Source organism: Antechinus flavipes, chromosome 5 (assembly GCF_016432865.1).
Source record: "Antechinus flavipes isolate AdamAnt ecotype Samford, QLD, Australia chromosome 5, AdamAnt_v2, whole genome shotgun sequence".
In the NCBI taxonomy this organism is placed as follows: domain Eukaryota; kingdom Metazoa; phylum Chordata; class Mammalia; order Dasyuromorphia; family Dasyuridae; genus Antechinus; species Antechinus flavipes.
This window is the reverse complement of record NC_067402.1, coordinates 140,922,557-140,943,957: the sequence shown is the minus strand read 5'-3', so window position 1 is coordinate 140,943,957 and position 21,401 is coordinate 140,922,557. Positions and strand designations below refer to the sequence as shown.

The 21,401-nt window shown below is 33.6% G+C and overlaps 1 protein-coding gene across 9 annotated transcripts in view; it reads right to left on the bottom strand.

The window, feature by feature from the left end:
* NRCAM (neuronal cell adhesion molecule) overlaps positions 1-21,401 on the bottom strand; it is a 323,133-nt gene that overhangs the window by 134,855 nt on the left and 166,877 nt on the right. For all 9 annotated transcript variants that reach the window (XM_051963172.1, XM_051963163.1, XM_051963165.1 and 6 more), the window contains exon 3: positions 15,308-15,381. The gene's annotated coding sequence lies outside the window, so the exon portion shown is untranslated. The remainder of the gene's footprint in view (positions 1-15,307; positions 15,382-21,401) is intronic.

Here is a 21,401-nt window from a genome sequence, read left to right as displayed (position 1 = left end):
GTTTCCAATTTCTTTTTGGTCTATTTTCCCCTGACCTTTTATTGAATGTAATTTTTATTGCATCATGATCTGAAAAAATGCATTTACTATTTCTGCCTTTATCTGCATTTCATTTTGAGGTCTTAATGTTCTAATATATGGTCAATTTTTGTATAGGCTCCATGACCTGCCGAAAAGAAAGTGTATTCCTTTCTGTCTCCATTAAATTTTCTCCAAAGATCTATCATTCCTAGTTTTTCTAGTATTCTATTTATCTCTTTAATTTCTTTTTTATTTATTTTGTGGTTTGATTTATCTAGTTCTTAGAAAGCAAGGTTGAGATCTCCCACTATTACAGTTTTGCTGTCTATTTCTTCTTGCAACTCTCTTAACTTCTCCTTTAGGAATTTAGATACTACACCATTTGATGCATATTTGTTTAATATTGATATTGCTTCATTATCTGTGGTACCCTTTAGCAAGATATAATTTTCTTCCTTATCTCTTTTAATTAGATTAATTTTTTTTTTGCTTGATCTGAGATCTGGATGACTACCCCTCCTTTTTTTTATTTCACCTGAATCATAATAGATTCTGCTTCAGTCTTTTACCTTTACTCTGTATGTATTGCTCTGCTTTAAAGGTGTTTCTTGTAAACAACATATTTTAGGATTCTGGCTTTTAATCCAGTCTGCTATCCACTTACATTTCATGCGAGAGTTCACACCATTCACATTTACAGTTAAAACTACTAATTCTGTATTTCCTGTCATCTTATTAACTCCAAATTATACTTTTCTCTTTCCTATTTCCCTTTCCCTCCTCCCCAGTATTTTACTTATGAGCACTACTGGCTTCAAGCACTCCTCTCCCTTTAGAGACCATCCCCCTTTCTTATACCTTTCTCCACTATTTCTTTTTTCTCTTCTATTTAGCCTACCCCTTCCTTTTTCTTCTTTCCCATTCCACTTTTATATAAAGGGGATGAGATGAGAGATGTTTCTCAGTGAAACCAAATATAGTTAATATTCTTTCTTTGGGCTAAATCTGATGAGAGTAAGATTCACATGATATTCACCACCCTCCCTTTTTTTCCTCAATTATAATATGTTTTCTTTGCCTCTTCCTGAGATGTAATTTCCCTCATTTTACCCCCACTTTCCTCTTTTTTCTGTTACAATCCACATTCCATCTCTGGTTTCTTTTTTATATTTTAACAGTGAAATCAGATTATACATCTACTCTCGATGTATACCCATAACAGAAATATAGTTATCAAGAGTTCTTTTTTTCATTTTACCTTTTTATGCTTCTCTTGAGTTCTGTATTTGGAGGTCATATTTTTTGTTTAGCTCTGGCCTTTTCATCAAAAATAAATGGAATTCACCAGTTTCATTGAATGCCTATCTTCTTCCCTGAAAGAAGATGCTCAGTTTAGCAGGGCAATTAATTCTTGGCTGCACTCCAAGTTCCTTCACCTTTCAGAATATCAGATTCCAGGACCAGTGAAAGCTGCTAGGTCCTGAGTAATCCGTATTGTGTCTCCTTGGTATTTGAATTGGTTCTTTCTAGCTGCTTGTAATATTTTTTCCTTGGTCCAATAATTCTCAAATTTAGTCACAATATTCCTTGAGGCTTTAATTTGGGGTCTCTTTCAGGAGGCATTCAGTGAATTCTTTCAATGGTCATTTTACCTTTTGATTCTAACCCTAAATCCAGGCAGTTCTCTTTGATGATTTCCTGAAAGATAATGTCTAGGCTCTTTTTTTCATCATGTATTTGAGGGAGTCCAATAATCTTTAGATTGTCTCTGCTAGATCTGTTTTCCAGGTTGATTGTTTTCCCAATTAGGTCTTTTACATTTTTTCTATTTTTTCTTTTTCTTTTTTGGTTTTGCTTGACTGATTCTTGTTGTCTCATTGAATCATTCATTTCCATTTGTTCAATTTTAGTGAATTTTTTTCTTCATTTCCTTTTCTTACTTCTTTTTGTATTTGTCCAATTGAATTTTTAAATAAGTTGTTTTGTTCTTTGAATTTTTTTTCATTTCACAAATTCTGTTTTTTAAGGAGTTATTTTCTTTTTCTGTTTCACAAATTCTATTTTTCTGGGATGTGCTTTCTTTTTCTATTTTATCAAATTTATCTTTCAATGAGTTATATGTCTTTTCCGAATCCTCTTGTAAATTTTTCATTTCCTTTCCCCATTTTTCTTCTAGCTCTCTTTTAAGATTCTTTTTAATTTTTTCTAGGAGAGCCTTATGTGATGAGGTTATATCACCTTTTGGGGCTTCATCTGGAGACTTTAGCTTCCTTAGGGTTTGAAATCTGTTCTTCTCTTTCACCATAAAAGCTGCCTATCATTGGAGTCCTCTTTATCTTTTTACTCATTTTTTTAAAAAAGTTAAGGTCTGCCTTTAGTGTGGGGAGGTTTTCCAAGCAACAGCAGTTGCCCTGGGTCAGTGATGATTCACTTCTGGTGCTGGGTGGGTGTGGCCAGGTCCCCCGAGATTCTGGCATTTTGGGGTTCACTATTTATTTTTTGTGTTTGGTTTGGATGCTTTATAACTTCTCTGCTCATCTACTGGCTTGCAGCCAGGGCAGAGTAACCAGTTGCCTTGTAGAGTCCACACAATCCCAAGACTCTGCACTGTCTGCATTGGCATTTGTACTCAGGTGTTTGTGCTTCGCTGCCTCCCTCCCATTTCCAATTGAAACATACCTTTTCTGGTGATCTTCGAAATTATCTTCTGCTGATATTGTTGTGCTCCCAATATTTGTGGGTTCTGCTGGTCCAGAATAATAATTCAGAAGCTGTATTTCATAATTAGTGTGAGGGTTGTAGAGAAGATCAGAAAGTTACATGTCATTCCTGCCATCTTGACTCCATCCCCCTAATTTCTCAGTAATTTTTTAAATAAAAAAATAAGACACTACAATTGTCTATCAAAATGTAAAAATAATTTGTTCATACAAATACAGATAATTCTAATAAAGATTCCAGAGATGAAAAAGGTAGGCATATAGGTTGGCTGCTTCAATCATCATTTTGATTACCTTTTTTTGTTAATGAATCTTTCCATTTTAGAAAATTAAGATCAGTTTTCCTTTTACTTGATTTGGAGAAACAAAAAAAAGTTATTCATTCAATCATTTCAGTCATATTCTACTTCTCATATCCCTATTTGGGGGTTTCTTAGCAAAAATATTGAAGTAGTTTGACATTTCCTTAAATAGCTAATTTTTTAGATGAAAAAACTGAAAAAAGTACTTAAATGAATTGGCCTAGGTCAAACAGCTAATAAATGTCTGAGGCCTGATTTGAACTTAGGTCTTCCTGATTCCAGAGCTGGCACTCTATCAATTGTGCCACTTAGCATAATACTTTAAATTTATTCTAAAGATACCATATAAAGAACTGTGAACACCCAAATTATTCTGAGTATTATAAGTACTCAAATCAATTACAAACAATCTATGAATTATCTCCCTTCATAGAAAGAATTGATAAATAGAAATATAAATAGTGTGGTTTTAGATATATTTTTATATCTCTGTCAAAGGTGGAGAAGACTGGAGGGACAGTTTGGAACTTAAAAACATCAGAATGAAGTAGTGAGTATAACTCTGGTCTCAGATTCAAGAAGACCTACTTTTCATATATACATGGACTGTATAACCACTTAAATCTCTCACTGTCCTCAGGAAATTCTCAAAAGATAGCAAAAATGCTGCTGATTTGCACTGGAAGAAAGAGCTTCTTCATTGAATCATATATTGAGAAAATTATTAATAAATATTTTTAAAAAACAATGTTTTATATGGAGGAGTTCCTTGATTCAATATATTATAAGGAGGTCTGCCAGGGATCATAACATATCTATAAGTAACACAATTTCTATGCCTGCTGTGTTACTTTACAACACTAAGTCTGAAAATTGTGATTAATCTCAGCATGTTCCCTATGGCTTAATTGCCTTGATCCAGAAATATGAAAGAATGAGAAATGCTTACTGGGAATATTACAATTTATCAGGGAATATTCCTAAATAAATAAGGTGTTTTTTTTAAAATTTCTATTCAAAGTAGTAGAAAATACTGCAACTCTTTTCCTTGTTATTTGTCTGTGTAGAACCAGTGACATATTGGCCAAAGTATTACTTCGCAAATGATTCTAATGATCCTTTTGAGTGCTATGTACTGTTTCCTTTTATTGTCCTTCTTGGTATTTGCTTCTTATATTTACTAATTTTGGTTTGACTTGTGTACATGCTTTCTCTTCTTCTTTCTCTGTATTCCATTCCAATTTAATGTTAATTCTTGATCTCTTAGTTTTAAAACCTATGTACTCTCTCAGTTATAGCTGATCACATCATTTATTATCTTACTGGCAAAGGCACATCTTCAAGAAAAATCTTTCATTCTCACAAAGTTTAAGGATCCTGAAAATAAACTGGAATAATTCATTATCACAAATCACATTTCTCCTCTAGAGTCACTAGTATCTCTAGTGAGTTCTTATGCATAATGGAAGTGTGAAATATAAACTTTGCTGCTAAATTGAATTAAAAGACCAAATAAGTATGTTAGACAGTTTAAACACATTCAATTTAAAAGCTTATGTTTTAGTTGTATTTTATTCTTATAAGTATTGCATGCCTTCTTTTTCCATTCAGACTTTCACTACTGCTGTCTAGTTCACATTATCAGAAGTCTGACCATGACAATAGTATCCTAACTAGTCATCCTACTAGTCTAATTTAAAATATCACCACAGTTCAGTAATTGCTTATTTTGCAATATCAACCCTGTTCAAAAATTTTCAATGGATTCTTTCTGCCAAGGGTATATTGTCCACAATCCTTAACCTGGAGCTTAGTGTCTGAATGTCTCTTGCTTACTATTCTGAAGTCATCTCTTATTATTTCCTTATATGAACCTTCTTTAAACTGATATAATATTCTGCCAGAATGCATCTATTTCTTTTCCTCCCTTTCTTCCCTCTTTTTTAAATCACCTATCTCCTTGGACCCTAGCTCAAATTCATACTCAAATAATTGCTGATTTCTATCCTATTCAAATAGCACTCATGTATTACTTCATGTAATTATAGACTAAGATGTTAAGTGATTTATTTGTCTTAAATGATAAATAGTTTTGAACCCAAATCTTTTGTCTCTGAATCCAGTATGGGTTGAGGAGGGAGGGAAGTAAAACAAAGTTGGGGAAGGAGGAGGATTATGTGTGTGTGTGTATATTATTTGGGTGTTGGTTGGGAAGAGTCCATCGTGTCAAAAAAGAAGTATTTTAAAAAAAGAAAATAATACTTCATAATTTCCTATCAGCATACAGGACTTGCTAAAATAAAAACCCAAAACCCCAAACCCAAAATAAAAACAAAAACAAATCTTTACAATGTGATTCTAAGTATCTTTGTAGGAACTAGGGAACAAATGTGGTTACAAGTTTTTAGAATTGATTCTTTATAGTTTAGGTACAGTAATTATCCAATAGATAACTTCAATTCAACAAATATTTATTCAGTACTTCCTAGGCTGGAATTGAATTGCCACTATAGTCTCTGTTTCCTTATTTCTCTAAGAGAATACTTCAAGTCATTTTTGCAGCTGTGTGTTCCTGTCACTAGGACTTAACTATGCTGCACATAAAACAAGTAACAAAGATAGTTTCATGCCCTCAAGTAGATGATAATGTTAAAAAAAAAAAACATATATTTAAAGTATTTATGAGAGTGAAATGTTACATAATAAAGATGAATATTCCAATGCCCCTGAAACCTGGATATATTTTTCCAGCTTATTTGAGTCTTGTAGTTTTATCTAATTGTATTTATCAACTTCTTAATAAATGTTTGGTTCCAAAAAAATAGCCCATTTGATCAACAGCATTGACTCAATGATCAATGAGATACAGCAAATAAAAAACAGAAATGTAGAGGAACCATTTTTTTTTTCTGTTTCCCTCACTCTCTGTCTGTCTCTCCCCATCTTGAACTGTCCTTTCTTTTCTTCTATGGCCTTTCTTTTACCATGCTAGCAGTCTCTGTAAGCAGAGCTTTTGTGTGATACAGTATCAAAAGCTTTATAGAAAAAAAAATGGATTAATTATGTTCACTGCTTCTCCTTTGTTTATACTTTCTATACTTGCACAATTTAAGCAGACCAAGGGAAATGCATGTCTAATCACAAATGTAGACCATTCTTCTATGCATTTCTTATTGTAACTTGTCACATATTTAAAAGGCCTTCTCTGCTGATCAAAAAACAAAAACAAAAAAGCAACTTCCTAAGATTAGTTTCCTTAAACACATCTTACGTGTTACTATTACTTGGAAATTTGGACCAAAATTGCATCTTCCTCATATAACTTGTGGTGCTACATTAAAAAATTTATATAGTGAAACACACATTTCTTCAGAGTTATTTAATTTTTTGTTAATTAATTATCAAATATCAGGTGGAATCTCTTGTTTTTCATGAACACTGCAATAGAAATACTTCTGTCATTAGACACCTATATTTCCTGTCTACCTGTTTATACTCCTGAAAGGGAATAAGCATCTCTTCATCCATGTAGTCTCAAAAAAGAATCAGAAACTCAGGGCTTGGAAGTTTGAAAACAAGCAAAAGAATTCTAGTGTTTGCAACAAATGAGAGCAAAAATGTACTCAGCATTGTATAGAAACTGATTTGGTATGAATTTGATAACACAAAAAGAAAAGTTGCATCTGTGAATGAAACAGATTAACAATGAATTAACTTTAGTTTAGTGACAAGGAGAAAGTCCCAATTGATATAAATTTTATAGAATAGATAACTGAATGCCAGAATAAGACTCCTTTCCGCAATGTTGCTGACAGAATGTCAATCACCTAGTCTTTGTCCAAAGACTTCCAAAGAGGGAGAATCCATCACATCTCAAGACAGCTCATTCTACTTTTTGGATCACTCTCATGAATAAGCTTTTCTTACAATGAGCTATCATTCTGTACAGCCCCTCCCCAGAACCCAGTTCTATCTATCCTCTGGAAACAAGCAGTCCTGAAAATATTTGAAGACAGTTATCCTATTCTATTCCAATCTTCTCTTCTTCAGGTTAAACATGTCCAGTTCCTTGGATAGGAGCTTAACGGGGCTATTCTTTTTTGCCTTCATCTGAGGGCAATTTCAGCTTATCAATGTCCTTAAAAAAATGTAGTGCCCCAAACCATATGTGTGTGTGTGTGTGTGTGTGTGTGTGTGTGTGTGTGTATTCCACTGAGGGAAGAGTAAAATGGGACTATCTTTCTTGCCCTGTACATTATGTTTCTCTTAATACAGCCCAAGATATTAGTTTGTTGTGTTGTTTTTTTTTAATCACACATGATTCACATTAAGCTTGCAAATTCCTACTAGTCTTTTTTAGTCAGATTTTGAACCCATCTTGAACCTGTGAAATTGACTTCTTAACCAAGTATAAGACTATTCATTTATCCGTATTAAATCACACATTTTTTGCTTAAGTTGATTTCCTCACCAGTTTGAGATTTGTCTTAACATTCAGTGTGTTATCTGCTCTCAAAATTGTGTCTGATCAAACTTCAATAAGTATTCCATCTATGCATTTACCCAAGATATTGATAAAAAAGGACAAATCCTAGGAACACTCTTATAGATATCTTCCAAATTGATATTAATGAATTAATAGTGACTTTTTAGATAACACTATTCTCAGAATTCTGAATTTACCTAACTGAAATGAATAACTAGTTACTTTTTAAGTCTGTCATTTATCTCATTTTGAATTTACCAAACTTTTTTTCAATTATTCAACTTTAGTTTTAAAAGGGCTTCCAACATGCTTATTATGTACCATAATGACTTAAATGAGGAAGAAAAAGAAAATTTGGATATCAAAACCTTTTTAAAACTAAAGAGGTGAATAATTGAAAAAAGAATTAAATTGATAAAAAAATATTCTGAGAGATTCAAAGCATTATTATCCATTCAATTCAGTGACTCTCCTGTATAATTTCTTTAATTTGCTAAATCTGAGTATATAGTAAGAGAAGACTATTCATATAGGATGCATTTTCACTTTTATTTTTTTCCACAGAATAATTCCAGACACTCTAGCCCTATACAAACGTACATGCATAAACACCAAGTGTGATTGGAGAGGCTTCTTAAGCGCTGCTGATTAGAGAGCACCTCAGGTGCAGTCAGGGCATAAGGCTGCATCCCAGGAACACATTAATCAACACATTCAAGGAATGCATTAATCAACATTGTGGCATAGTCTGGCATGCTCCATTGTTTAATTGTAACACACTAAAGAATACACAAAGCATGAATCTGAATTAGAATTTCTACAACGTTGCTGGAGGTGGGGGGTAGAGTCTGCTCAGGGTTTTATGTACCATATCCTATTCGACACTTTCTAAAGACATTGTTCTCTCTCATAACTCTAATAGCCAGATTTTTTGTTTTCTGAAATATTCAACCAATAACTATAGCTAAACTGTTTATTAAAAGTAGAATTAATTTTTTACCAGTATGAACACTTCATTTTTTTTTCTTTCCTTTTGAAAACTAAAGACATGATTTAACTCTACATCTACATGTGATGATGGCTACTTTTGATACTACCTTTCAGAATTAAAGATTCACTTCAACCTTTTGCTCTTTCCAGGGTCCCCAGATAAACCTGCTGTCAGAATTTAATCTTTTCAGTGAGCAGCCATGGATGAAATGTCCAGATGTCAGGAGGGGAGATGACAAGACACCCACATAGCACATATGCCTACTTTTAGGCATAAACTAAATGTTTTATGTCTATTGGTGGCTGTATGGAAACTTGAGTCTACATAGTCACTTTAAGCTTACATATACATATGTATATATGTATACACACATATAAGCTTGTCTTAGCTCACTAGGTTATAAATACTAAAAGAGTTTAGGCAGGAAAGGGAGAAGAGGATAAGTATTTAATATATCTACTATGTGCCAGGTACTGTGCTAAGTGTTTTACAAATACTACCTTATAAGTGATCTACAGGTACAAAAATATTTGTAGCAGCTCTTTTTGTTGTGGCAGGGTATTGGAAATTGAGTAGATGCCCAACAATTGGAGAATGGCTGAATAAGTTATGGTATATGAATATAATGGAATATTATTGTTCTCTAAGAAATAGTGAGCAGGCTGACTTCAGAAAAGCCTTGAAAGACTTATATGAACTGATGCTGAGTGAAGTGAGCAGAACCAGGAGAATTCTGTACAGATTATGTGATGATCAATTATGATAGACTTAGCTCTTCCCTGCAATGCAATCATCTAAGAAAATTCCAAAAGATTCATGAAAGAAAATTCTGTCTGCATTCAGAGAAAGAAGTATAGATCAAAGCATACTATTTTCACTTCACTGTTGTTGTTGTTTGTTTGTTTGCTTGCTTTTTTTCTTGTTTTTTTCCCTTTTGATTTGATTGTTCTTGTACAATATGAAATATATGGAAATATGTCTAAAAGTGTTGTACATGGATAACCTATATCATATTACTTGCTGTCTTGGGAAGAAGGGAGAAAAAAATTTAGAAAATAAAATATTAAAACTATGAATGTTGAGAACTATCTTTACATGCATTTGGAAAAAATAAAATGCTATTGAGGAAAAAATAACAAATATTATCTCATTTGATCCTTACAACAACACTATTTTCATCCCCAATTTACAGGTGAGGAAACAGAGGTTAAGTTTGTGAGGGTGCATTTAAACTGAGTTCTTTCTGAATATAGGCCCAGTGCTATTGGGCCACCTGGCTGCCTCATAGAATTATTGATTATATACAATTAAATAAATGTTTGTGCTTAATAAATATTTGGTTTCAAAAATGTAAGTATATTCAAAAGTAGCATGTCCTGATTAATAGAGAAATGACATCATAGTCAAGAAGATCTGGTTGAAGCCCTTCCTCTGATAAATAGTAATTGTATAATCCTGGGTAAGTCACTTAATTGTCTAGTACTCTAAAGAACTCTCTTAAGTTTATAAGTTGAACAGAAGGTAGTGACATGCATTGGAAGTTCCCTGTACCAATGAAATTATAAGATCAGCACCTATCCCTAATATTTATATAACAAGTCATTAAAAATATTAGTCAATACATAATATTAAAATTAGTCATCTGTAACTTTACTTTTTAATAAATTTTTTTTCATATAAAGAAATATTTTAATATAAAACCATCATAAAGGACTGATTTGCTAGGAACATATTCTTTGCTGACCTCAGAAATCTTTTAAAAAGTATAAATAAAAATGCAACATTCATAACATATTGGTAGAGTGACATTAGTAGAATGCAAGTTCCTTGAGAGGAGGCTATCTCATTGTTGGATTTATATTTCTACAAAGCTTGATATAAGTAGACAGTAAATGTCCAATGATGATTGATCAGTCACAATAAATGAATGTACATCCAGATAGTAAATATTTTCAAAGATCTTAAACACTTAGAACCAGCCATCATTTACACAATACATTTACTTATGTAATTTTCCTCTCTCCCTTCCAATCATCTCCAAATCAATTTTTAAGCATGTATTTTCTCTCTAAAACATAGTCAGGGGAGAATGATGGGAATTATGCAAGAAATTTGATTGCTGCTGCCACTATAGATATAATTTCCTTTCTGGCTGAACCTCTGATGGGTTGTTTAGAATGGATGAAAAGTGTTGAAGAATGAATTCTTAAGCAATATTTAGCATTACATAAACATTCATATCTCATGAATTACTCTTAAAAAGCCTTCAAGGGGCAGCTGCAGCTGCTGACAACAAAGGCACCCCAATCTGGGGAGGGGGAGTAGTGTATATCACATAGAGGTAAAACAATTTCTTCTTCAAAATCAAGGGGATAGGGCATAAAATATATGAACAAATACAATATATAAACCTTTTGAAGAAAGAAACTGTTTTATTTATCTTTGTGCCCCTACAATGCTTACATGTACAATGATCATAAATATAAATCTACAAGGAACCTTGGAAGATATCTAGTACAATTTATTATTTCATGGTTAAGGAAGCTGAAGTCCAATATCAAAATGACTTGCTCAAAGTCATATAGTAGTAGCAGAGATGAAATTTTAACCCAAATCTTCTGACTCCAGTATGCTTTCCCTTGTATTTAATTAACAAGTATTTTAACATACTGATTCAGATTTTGTTCATTTACTTTTTAGTTGACTGATGCAAAAAATCAATAAATCACTAAGATGGCAAAGACCCCAGTACTATTTTGTACAAATTTAGAACCAAGTTTCAATGTGCATAAAGACATAATCATCATACATTATCATCTGTCAATGCCACAATGTTGATAAGCATCAGTGTGAATGACATTAGAGTAGTATGTCTTTATGTAACCTTGAGCCACTCATTTCGTGTATCTGGGTCTCAGCTTTCTCCTCTCTAAAATGAGAAAGCTGGACTATATGATCACCAAAAGGTCTATTCTGAGTACTGAATCCTATTATTCTTCCTTTAAGTTAAAATTCTTAGATTCAAACTTTTCTCATTGCATAACCATATTTGATTCAGGTTGTTGGATTTTATTATATACTATCAACTTTCCTCACCAGAATACATCATTTAAATGCCTTGAGCTTTAACAACAAAAACAAAAACAAAAAAAAAATCACACTATGATAAAGGTTTGACACTCTTCAGCGAAATTCATTGTTGATGAAATATAAACAAAACAGATTTTACAATGATATTGATTTGTTACTTAGGGTATAATTTCTCTTCCCCTTCATTCATACATAATATCTACTTGGGAAAGAGAAAGTCATATGTTTGCCAAAAAGAAAAATGCCACTTCATCTACAATAAGTACCTCCAGCAGTGAATCAGATTTTTTCTTTTCAAAGACATTACATAGACTAAATTTTAAAATGTAGCATGGATATTATTTTTCTTCAAGGTAATGGAAAAAAAGAAAATCACAAACATCAAATTCAAGTCAATTCAGCAAACATTTATGAAATCCCTAAAATATGACAGGGATAAAAAGAATTTTTAACTTTCCACTATTAAGGAAACTATTTTTTGTCATGTGGGCAGAGGTGAGGATAATATAGAAAATCTATATAAGTAAGAATAATACAATGTAGGGAGTGTTGAGGTTCAAAGAAATTCAAAGTGCTCTCAAAAATTTAATACAAGGTAGCATCCCAGTAACTGGGATGGGGTAGGGGTGGGGAATCAGAAATCAGAAAAAGACAGTAAGAAGTATTAGTTAAGGGATGAATGCATTCCAGATAAAGAAAAAAGGCAGTGCAGAATTCAGATTTTGGATCAGACGCATTTGAGATTCTAGAAGGGCAGCTACATGGAAAACTCCAGCAGGAAGCTGGAGATAAATTCACAGAAGAGATTCAAGCTGGATATGGCAATTTGATAGTCCTAAATGAATATATGGAGATGGATAAGCTTACCCATGAAAGAATATAGAAAGAGAAGAAAATTTAGGGAGAACTCAGAGAGGTAGGAGCCACACAATTCAAGCAGTAGTCATCATATGATTTCAAAGGGTATAGAGAAGGCCACTTACTGGCTACTGCTTGAAATCCCACCACTACTGCTTCATCACTTTGGTGTGAGGTTCTCTGGGGGTACAAACATTGTGCTATCAAAAAAGGAAAAAGGAGCCTGTGAGATAGTAACTTTGTCTTCATAATTTTAACTGAAGCTGGCTCTACTCAGAAGTCTCACTGCTATGATGACTGTGGGAAAAGCTACAGAAAACTCTAAGGAGTTAGTTACATAAAAACTCCCTGACTATCAAGTCGAAGGTCAAATCCCTGAATAGCCTGGGGATGTCCTGAATAGGAGCAAGCTTCAGAAATGCTGAGAATAGCAGCAAGTCACAACAAAGTCTGTTCATTGTATTGCAAGGGAAAGGAATGGAGAAGACACCCAATATTTAGTTTCGACCAGATTAAACCATTAACAGAAAGAAAAATGAGACATTTTAGTGGCTCTGGTGGAGCCTGACAGCCAAAAAAGTTAATTCAGTAGCCTTAAAAAAAGGCAAGCCAAAACGATCACAAAACTATTAGGCATTCAAAGAGATGGAATTGTACTTTATTCTACTTGTTAATTCAGAAAAGAGGTTTTAAATCCGATGTCTTTTAAACAATAAGTAAAAGAGAAAATTAAGATACTCAGGCCAGAGAAATTCCCTTAGAGACCAGAAAGATAAGTGCCATATAAAATGGGAAATCACCTGTTATAGGGCCATTACGGTTATCTGTAAAGGTACAATGCAATTCTTTATACTTGTCCCTCTTTGCTCCTGAAAGGTTTTTGTTTTGTTTTGACTTTTCTCTATTAACTGTCATTTGTAAGTTACCAATAGGGTATTGCTCTCTTTCCATTACTCTGAAGTATCTCATAACATATTAACTTACAGCAAAGAGACTGAGAAAAGCTGACTTATCTCATTCTAAGTACCAGTATGGTATGTTAGAATATTGTGATTTCCTACTTAATAATAGTAGGGAAATTTGTTCACATCCAAAATTGTTCTATTAGAATTAGCTTACCTATCTTCTGCTTTAATGGACATTGTTTCTAATGCATTGCTTCACATTATAAGTGGGTCTCACTTCATGCAGCAAGATGCTTTTTTGAAAAGTTGCAGATAAAACAGATTTAAGCGTGAAACTCAAATTGCAGGTTCAAGACACAAATCAAAGGTTTAGAGTTGGAAGGAACTTTAAGTTGATCTATGCTATCCGTGTCAACTGAAAATACATACTTCAACACTTCAAAGAGTGGTGATTTCATCTATGTGGGACCTTCCTTCCCTAAGAGAAATTGTTAGTACTCCAAACTTCAACAGAGCCTTTAAATGAATTGCTCTAGAAGGAAAAAAAAAATGACTTGGTTATCAACATTCTAGTAATCAGATCCTTGACCAAAGAGAGTCCTTGATCATAATTGTATTCTGAAAAGGAGCAAGAAAGAACTATCACAATTTGACAGCTTTCAAGAACTCAGGATTATATCCATGTTATGATAGGATATTAAAGTAGGATGTTAGTAGAAGAACTGGAAATATTTTAGCAGTTTTCAATATAAATATCTATGTTACTTCTGAAAGGAGATAAATACCAATATTGACTACTTTGAAAAGAAATATTACTGGTTTCTTAGGCTTAATTGGTAGTTTTGGAACAGTTCTAAATTCTATCAGCTGAATAAATACCATCAAAATTTAATAATTCATATGAAATCTCCCTTGATACCCAATGGAAATTATAAGCCCATTTTGATGTTTGACTCATTAACATTTTTTTAAAAATCTAAATATTTTCCCAAATAAAACTTTTCCAGAAAAAACAATATATACTTATAATTTAACTATCATAAGATCTTGAATGCTATTCTTTTTTTAGTTGAAAGTTAGTGAGAAATTCCCTGAAGGGAACTGGAGACATAAAAAGATATAGGATAAAATATCTGAACAATTATTATTCTCTCTGTCTCTCTTTCTTTTTCTCTCTCTCATAAATTCCATTGGGTAGATATCATTGTTGAAAAAAATAAAAGACTTTATACAGTTCTCTGTAACATGTTCTAGATCTCCAAATAAGATCTGCTTCCCCCATGGCAATAGATGACTACTGAGATGGCATTGAAGGCCTACCAATGCTATCTCTGTTTTAAAGCTGATAAAACTGAACCATAAAAGAAGCATAAAGCATAAAACAAAAAACTAACTTAAAAACTTCCCAAATAGACTTTTCAACTAACTGACCTTATTGCGTGACTTGAAAAAGCACATAGACAGCAGAATCTCAAAAGATTTTTGAGATATATTTGGTAGTGTAGGGTTGGGGGAAATAACACACACACATAATTCTTTCCTCAGTCAAATTATAATTGCTTATAAATTCAAACTCTAGTTCCTACAAGGCATATTTGTTTATTCTTAGAGTTTCTGTTCTACATTCTGTTCTGTGTACAAGTTTCACATTTCATGGTTTATTAAATCAATCTTAATTTAAAAAATATGGAGGGCTGCCTTATTTTCTTCTTAGGATTTATTTTACAATTCAACAAACAGTAAAATCGATGGTTTTGAGTTTATAGTCTTCTACACTCATCTTAAAGCTTTTAGATGTGAAAATATAAGTAAATATGGGAATAAGACACATCACATTAATAATAAATACAACCAAATTGTGCCATCTTACAGCATTATACTTTTCTTCCATTAATGCTTTTTTTTTTTTTTGAAAAGAAGAAACAAACTCCTACCTTGTAAAACAGGCTTCCGGTATAAGATCCTTTTTCTTTTACTCTTCTATACCATAGGTCTCTTCAGCAGAACCCTGTGAATTGAGAGAGAATATAAATATAAGCCAGACATTTACTAGTCAATCACATCTGTCAATATGTTAACTTTGACTTGACTCCCTGATGGGAAATAGCAATTAGGGTTGTAGCCCTGGAAGCAAAGACAAACTGTGAATTAAATTTGCCAAAGCATATTTCTTTGAGTTAAATTAAATAAGACAGCTAGAAGGATATAAGAGCTTGTTAGAACTATGTTGTCATTATCCTCTCAATAGTCACCAGCCAAAGAAGTCACTGATAAAATTATCCTGTCAGATTTGAAGTCATAAAGTTTTGGGGTTTTTGATCATATTATTTCTAAACTCAAAGGGGAAAAATATTTTTTTCCTGTGTGCTTTAGAGTACATGAAAATTTTTTTCTGTATTGAATTTGGTAAAGTTTCTTAAGGTTTAAAAAACATGGAGAAACAACTCTGCAAATTCACAATATATGATGCAAATGATAGTACCATAGAGATTAGTGGATATCTATTATTTAATCTAAGCTAAATTTATAACAAAGAAGATGGTCTTCCTTTAGTATTAAATTCCTCCTGATAAATTAGAACCTTCTCAAAAGGAATATTACAGAAATTCAATAGGAAATAAAGGATTTATTTTCATCAGCATAATCAAATATCCCGCAGATATTTGGGAGAAAGAAAATGCTTTTCAGTGATCCCCACAGTATCATCTCTTTTATACTTCTCCTTTTCTTTTTTTCAAACACTGCCGAGGATGCATTGTGTTAACGGTATTTTACCAAAAAGGAAACTGTGAATGTGTCACTGTATAGAGCTTGCAATGACACCTGAGCAGATTTCAAAGGAGGCAAAGGGAAATCCATCCATCTTTCCATGCTTACTTATTCTCTCCCTTCTCCTCCTCCTCCTTCCTTCCCTCCCTTCTTTCTTTCTTTCCTTTCTTCCTCCCCCTTCTTTTCTTTTTTCCTCCCTTCCTTCCTTTTTTCCTTTCTTCCTTCTTCCCTCACTCCCTCCCTTTCTTCCTTCTTTCCTTCCTCCCTCTCTTCCTTCTTCCTTCCTTTTTTTCTTCCTCCCTCCTTCCCTTTCCATGTATTTTTAAACTCATTTCAGCTCAAAAATCTCATAGGGAGCATAAGGTCTAGGAAAGGAATGAGTCTACAACATCTTTAGGGAACACTCAGCCATGCCTGGTTGTGTTAATGACAAGAGTACTAAAACACTTTTGACTCTTACTAGGTAGAATTAAATCTGGATGCCTTTGTTTGAAACCTTGAATATTCCCAAAAGCTTCTCAATGATGGTTAATCCATAATACTTATTCACAATAAGGATTAATTATGTCAAACACTTCTCAGAAAATAATTCTTTTTTTTTTTAATTTTGGTCATTACTCTTTCCTCAAATAAGCATATTAATTGCCTTCCATTCCCCTAACATATTTTTTCTCTCTTCAGGACAATGGGAAATCTCCCCTGCCTCCCACCCTATCTCACAACTTTAAAACAAAAGAAATACTGGGCACCTGGCAAATTGAGCTGGGCAAGGGGAGCTGGTAGGGTAAGCTATATCATTGGCCAATATCATGGAAGTTGAAGAGGTTGAAGAAGAAAAAGAAGGCCAGAATGTTTGCAGGAAGTGAGGATTTAGGTGGGGAAAAAAAGGCTGTGAGCTAGGAAGTGAACTTTAAAGGAAGATGACTATTGTTGAATACTGGTGAGAGAGGAGTATCTGAAAATGATAGTAAGGAGCAAGGAACATGCTAACTCCTTCTGACCCTGTGCCTTAGGGGATGTGAAAGGAGAAATTTATCAAGTTTAGGAGTTTTTATCAAAAACAATAGTGTCTTCAGGACTAAGCTAGATTTTAGTGGGTACCATAAAATGAAGGGAGTATGAGAAAAGAGAAATCTAGGATGAAAGGGAGTTAAAAAAAAAACACAAAAAAAACCCCAGAAGTTTTTAGAGAGCATAATGAAAAGAAAGGATAGAAGGTAGAACCAGGAAAGGTTAAGGACAGGTTCACAAAGAAGGTTGAAATAGAAGCAGATGGCATATTTTGTGTAACTACTGATTACTCTGCTTGATCTTGAGTAGTCCGTGTAGCATGAGCTCTCCCCAGTCAAGCAGAGCATTAGGTTTTATCTGCACAGGTAAACAGGTGAGTTCAGGAGTGGACCATAAAAACATAGATACAGTGTGATAGCTGCTGGCTTGCCAATGGGGAAAAAAAACATGACTCCTAGACAGATTCCCTTCCCATATGTCAGTGCCAAAGTCCCAGCTACCCTAAATCAGTCACAGCTCAAGGGGAAGGATATTTCATTATTTTGTGTCAATTTTCTACTTCCAACATAAAAATATGTATTTCATTGTCTTTCTATCAGACTAGTGTTAGCTTTCCTATTTATTAATGCAAAACTAAAAAAATCAAAAAGTCAACATGAGATCAAATTTGCTTTATAAGTTCTTGTACCAAAAGATAAACATCTAGGTTTAAATATCCAACAAACTCAAAGTCAGGCTGACTTTCAACATGTATATCAATCACAGTAGGAAGGAACTCAATTGTCTTCCATTATAATGGAATAAAAAAACCCAACATTTTAAACAGACACTTGTCTTATCCTATTAATGAAACAGAAAAGATTCCCTTAATACGGAATTGCCCACTGCCCATAATGTAATTTCATGTAGAGAACTCTACCCATAATTAAATGACTCAGTATTAAGTACTGCTAGGTAGTTCATTTCTCTTCTTTGAATGAGAATTCACAATAGACCACACAATCAAAAGTTTATGCTGCATAGTATAAATTGATCAGCAATCAGCTAGACATCCTTGAAATCCCAGCTATTCTACTCTTTGTGATACAACTGAGAATGTATTCAACATATTTCTTCCTCCTGTTTCACTGAGGAAGATTTCTGAAAAGTGCTCTTGTTAAAAACCCAGCAAAGGCTAGTTTATCTAAAAACATCAACATTTTACTCAATTTGACCTATAGAGCTGCTTACTTTTTCAATTTACTTGAGTTGATAACTGTCCTGTTTTCAAGACCAACAAAATAAATGTAACTTAAAAATAATTTTCAAAGAAACAAATAGGTTCAATAAATGAGGATAATTCTGTGGGTTTGTATTTATTATCATGTATTCTGTAAAATTTCACATTGACAAAGTTGTTTTGCTTTGGATGCTACTGTCACCTTTCATTTCTTACAAACTTATTTTCAAATTCTGTTCTTTAATCTTGCCAAATTCTTAACCAACATCAATGCTATATTAGCCCATAAAACTTTTTATTTTTCTCTTCATTTCCTGCTTGTGACACATTACTTGGATTGAATTTGAGGTCCATTCATAATCATGGCCTGGAGAGAAAGGGATGAATAAACAATTCTGTAGAAGTTGGCATTTATTTTTGGTTTCTCTGGTGCACGCAAATCACCCAGTTGACTTCTGGTTTAACTTAGCATCACAGAAAGCTAATCACATTTTGAAACTCAATTATATCATTACCTGTGACATATATAATGCCCAGTAAAGATAAGTGTGGAAGTGAAAAAAAAAAGAAAAACTCAAAAGTTTCTATGAGTCATTTGCTTAATGCCTGGAGCACTAAGAAAGAACATGGAAAAAGGGGAGTGCTAACCAGTCATTGCTCATACTGTGACCGGATGAGGTTCAGTGGAGGTAGTGACTCAGACTTCTGGCACCAAGCTTGACCTGTAAGGAGCCAAGCCATTCACATGGCTCCTGACCAGATTGGGCACAATCAGGATACTTGGGAAGAGTTCCATTCCCTAAGGGCACTTCTTAAAAGAAGGGACAAAAGCTTAACAGTCATGTATTCAGATAGTCAACTACTGAAGCTGTAAGTTCCATGAAGACACATATCATAAACTTATCCTCCTCTTGCCCAGCACAGTGCTAGGTACATAAGAACTTCCTAATTGATTACTGCATGAAGTTGATTATACTGACCTGTGTACTAATCTTATCCTTCTCCCTCCAAATCAGATATTATGTGTTTTTGTGATTCTATGGTTTCTATCAACATAAGAGGATTATACAGAAATCTAAGCACTGAAAGGGCTTAGTTGGAACATTCAAATTTCTGCTGGAAAATGGAATAGACTTGTTCTTCTTGGTCCCAGAGAACTCACAATTTTACTTATTACTTGTGTGCCACAGTCAAAGACAGGACTCCAAATTTGGGAAGTATTATCCCATTAATTCCATCTCTTACAATATTGAATTCCTTTACGGCCCAGCTCATGGGCCATATCCTATATCTTTCCTGGCCTCCTTAATCTGCTCCCACTTTAAACATTTTCATATAGTATCCCCCCTCACAGGAGAATGGGAGTTCCTTCTATTTATATAGTGCTTTAAGGTTTGCAAAGCATTTTACATATGTGATCTCAGTGTATATATGAACATTGGGAGGTAGGTCCCTAGAGGAAGGTACTATTATTATAATCCCCATTTTACATATGAGAAAACTGAGGATAAGAGAGATTAAGTGATGTGCCCAGGGTCACACAGATGGTAAGTGTCTGATAAATTTTCCTGACTCTCAAATCCACTCCAACTCTCTAATCCATTGCACTCCCTGGCTATCTAGTTCTTAAAGAATGTATTTTTTTTTCTGCTGGTACACTAGAATCCCTTGCTCTCTTGACTTCCAGCACTAAGTAAATTTCAAAGTACTCTATACATATGGATTAACCCTGGATAACTACTACCATTTTATTCTTTCCTGCAGTGCCCTGAGAATTACAGGAGAAAATCAGGAAATCAAGCACTTACACATACACATTTTTATTACATAACTTTTACTAGGCTTTTGCAGCTGCATAACCACATCTCCATTCAACTAATTTTGACTCTCTCCAACAGATGGTTTCAAATTTTTGTCTTTAAAAAAGGTCCCTAACGGCACTCCCATAACCTACACTTAGCAAAGTTTTAACCTTTTTATTTCATTTATAAGACTGAAGTTATTTTTTGCTGAATTCTATCAACTCTCTTACTCCATTCTTCAATCAATCAATCAACCAACACCATGAAATACTTATTGTGTACAAAGCAGTATGCTAGGTATTAGGCAGAAGTGAAATAATATCTGTCCTCAAGAAACTTGCATTCTAAGTGGGAAGGACACAAGACCACATATACACAAATATATAAATATATGGTAATTTGTTTTGAGGGAAGACTAGCAGATGGGGTGGAATGGTATTAGGAAAACTTCATATTGAAAATAGTACTTGAGCTAAGCTTTGAAAGCAACTAGGAACCCTAAGAGATAGAGTCAAGAAAAGAATGGATTTTCAGGAATGGAGAAAAGGTATGGATATAGAGGGTAGAATATCTTCTGGGAAAAAAAGCAGCAAAGCTAGTTTGGTGGAACCATAAAGTACATGAAATAAGGTATAATAAAGCTGGAAAGCTGCTTGTAGCCAAAACACTGTGTGTGCGCATAGTAGAGATAAGGTAAAGAACTTCCAGCAGCTGTGTGTAGTAAAGATAAAGTGAAGAACGTCCAAGAATGTTTAAATTCCTCTTCTATATTTTAGTTTTTCTAGGTTTCTGTGACATGCATAAGTATGTTGAGTAATAGTCAATATGTACTTAGATTTTAGATATATGTATTTAACCTAGAATGATGACATTTATCGCTGTTTAAGTTATCAATGTTTAGACAACTAGTTGCCTGATGTATGGTTCCTCCTGGAACTAGGGAATCTGCTGTTTTTGGCATGAATAACATCCAATTAAGGGGTTGGGGGGGCACCTATCTCTTAATGTTCTCCAACTCATGATGTAATCCTTTGAAGCTAAAACCTATAAAAACTGTATACTTTATCCCCTTCTTTAGCCCTTCTACCGTGAGCTTTCTCTCTTTCCCTCCTCACAGTGGAATTGCTCATTCTCATGAGAGTTTATTAAATAAACAACTTTTCTGCTTTTTACTTCCAGAGGTCTCTGAGCAGTCATTTTTGAATACTGTTTTCTATCCCTCACAGC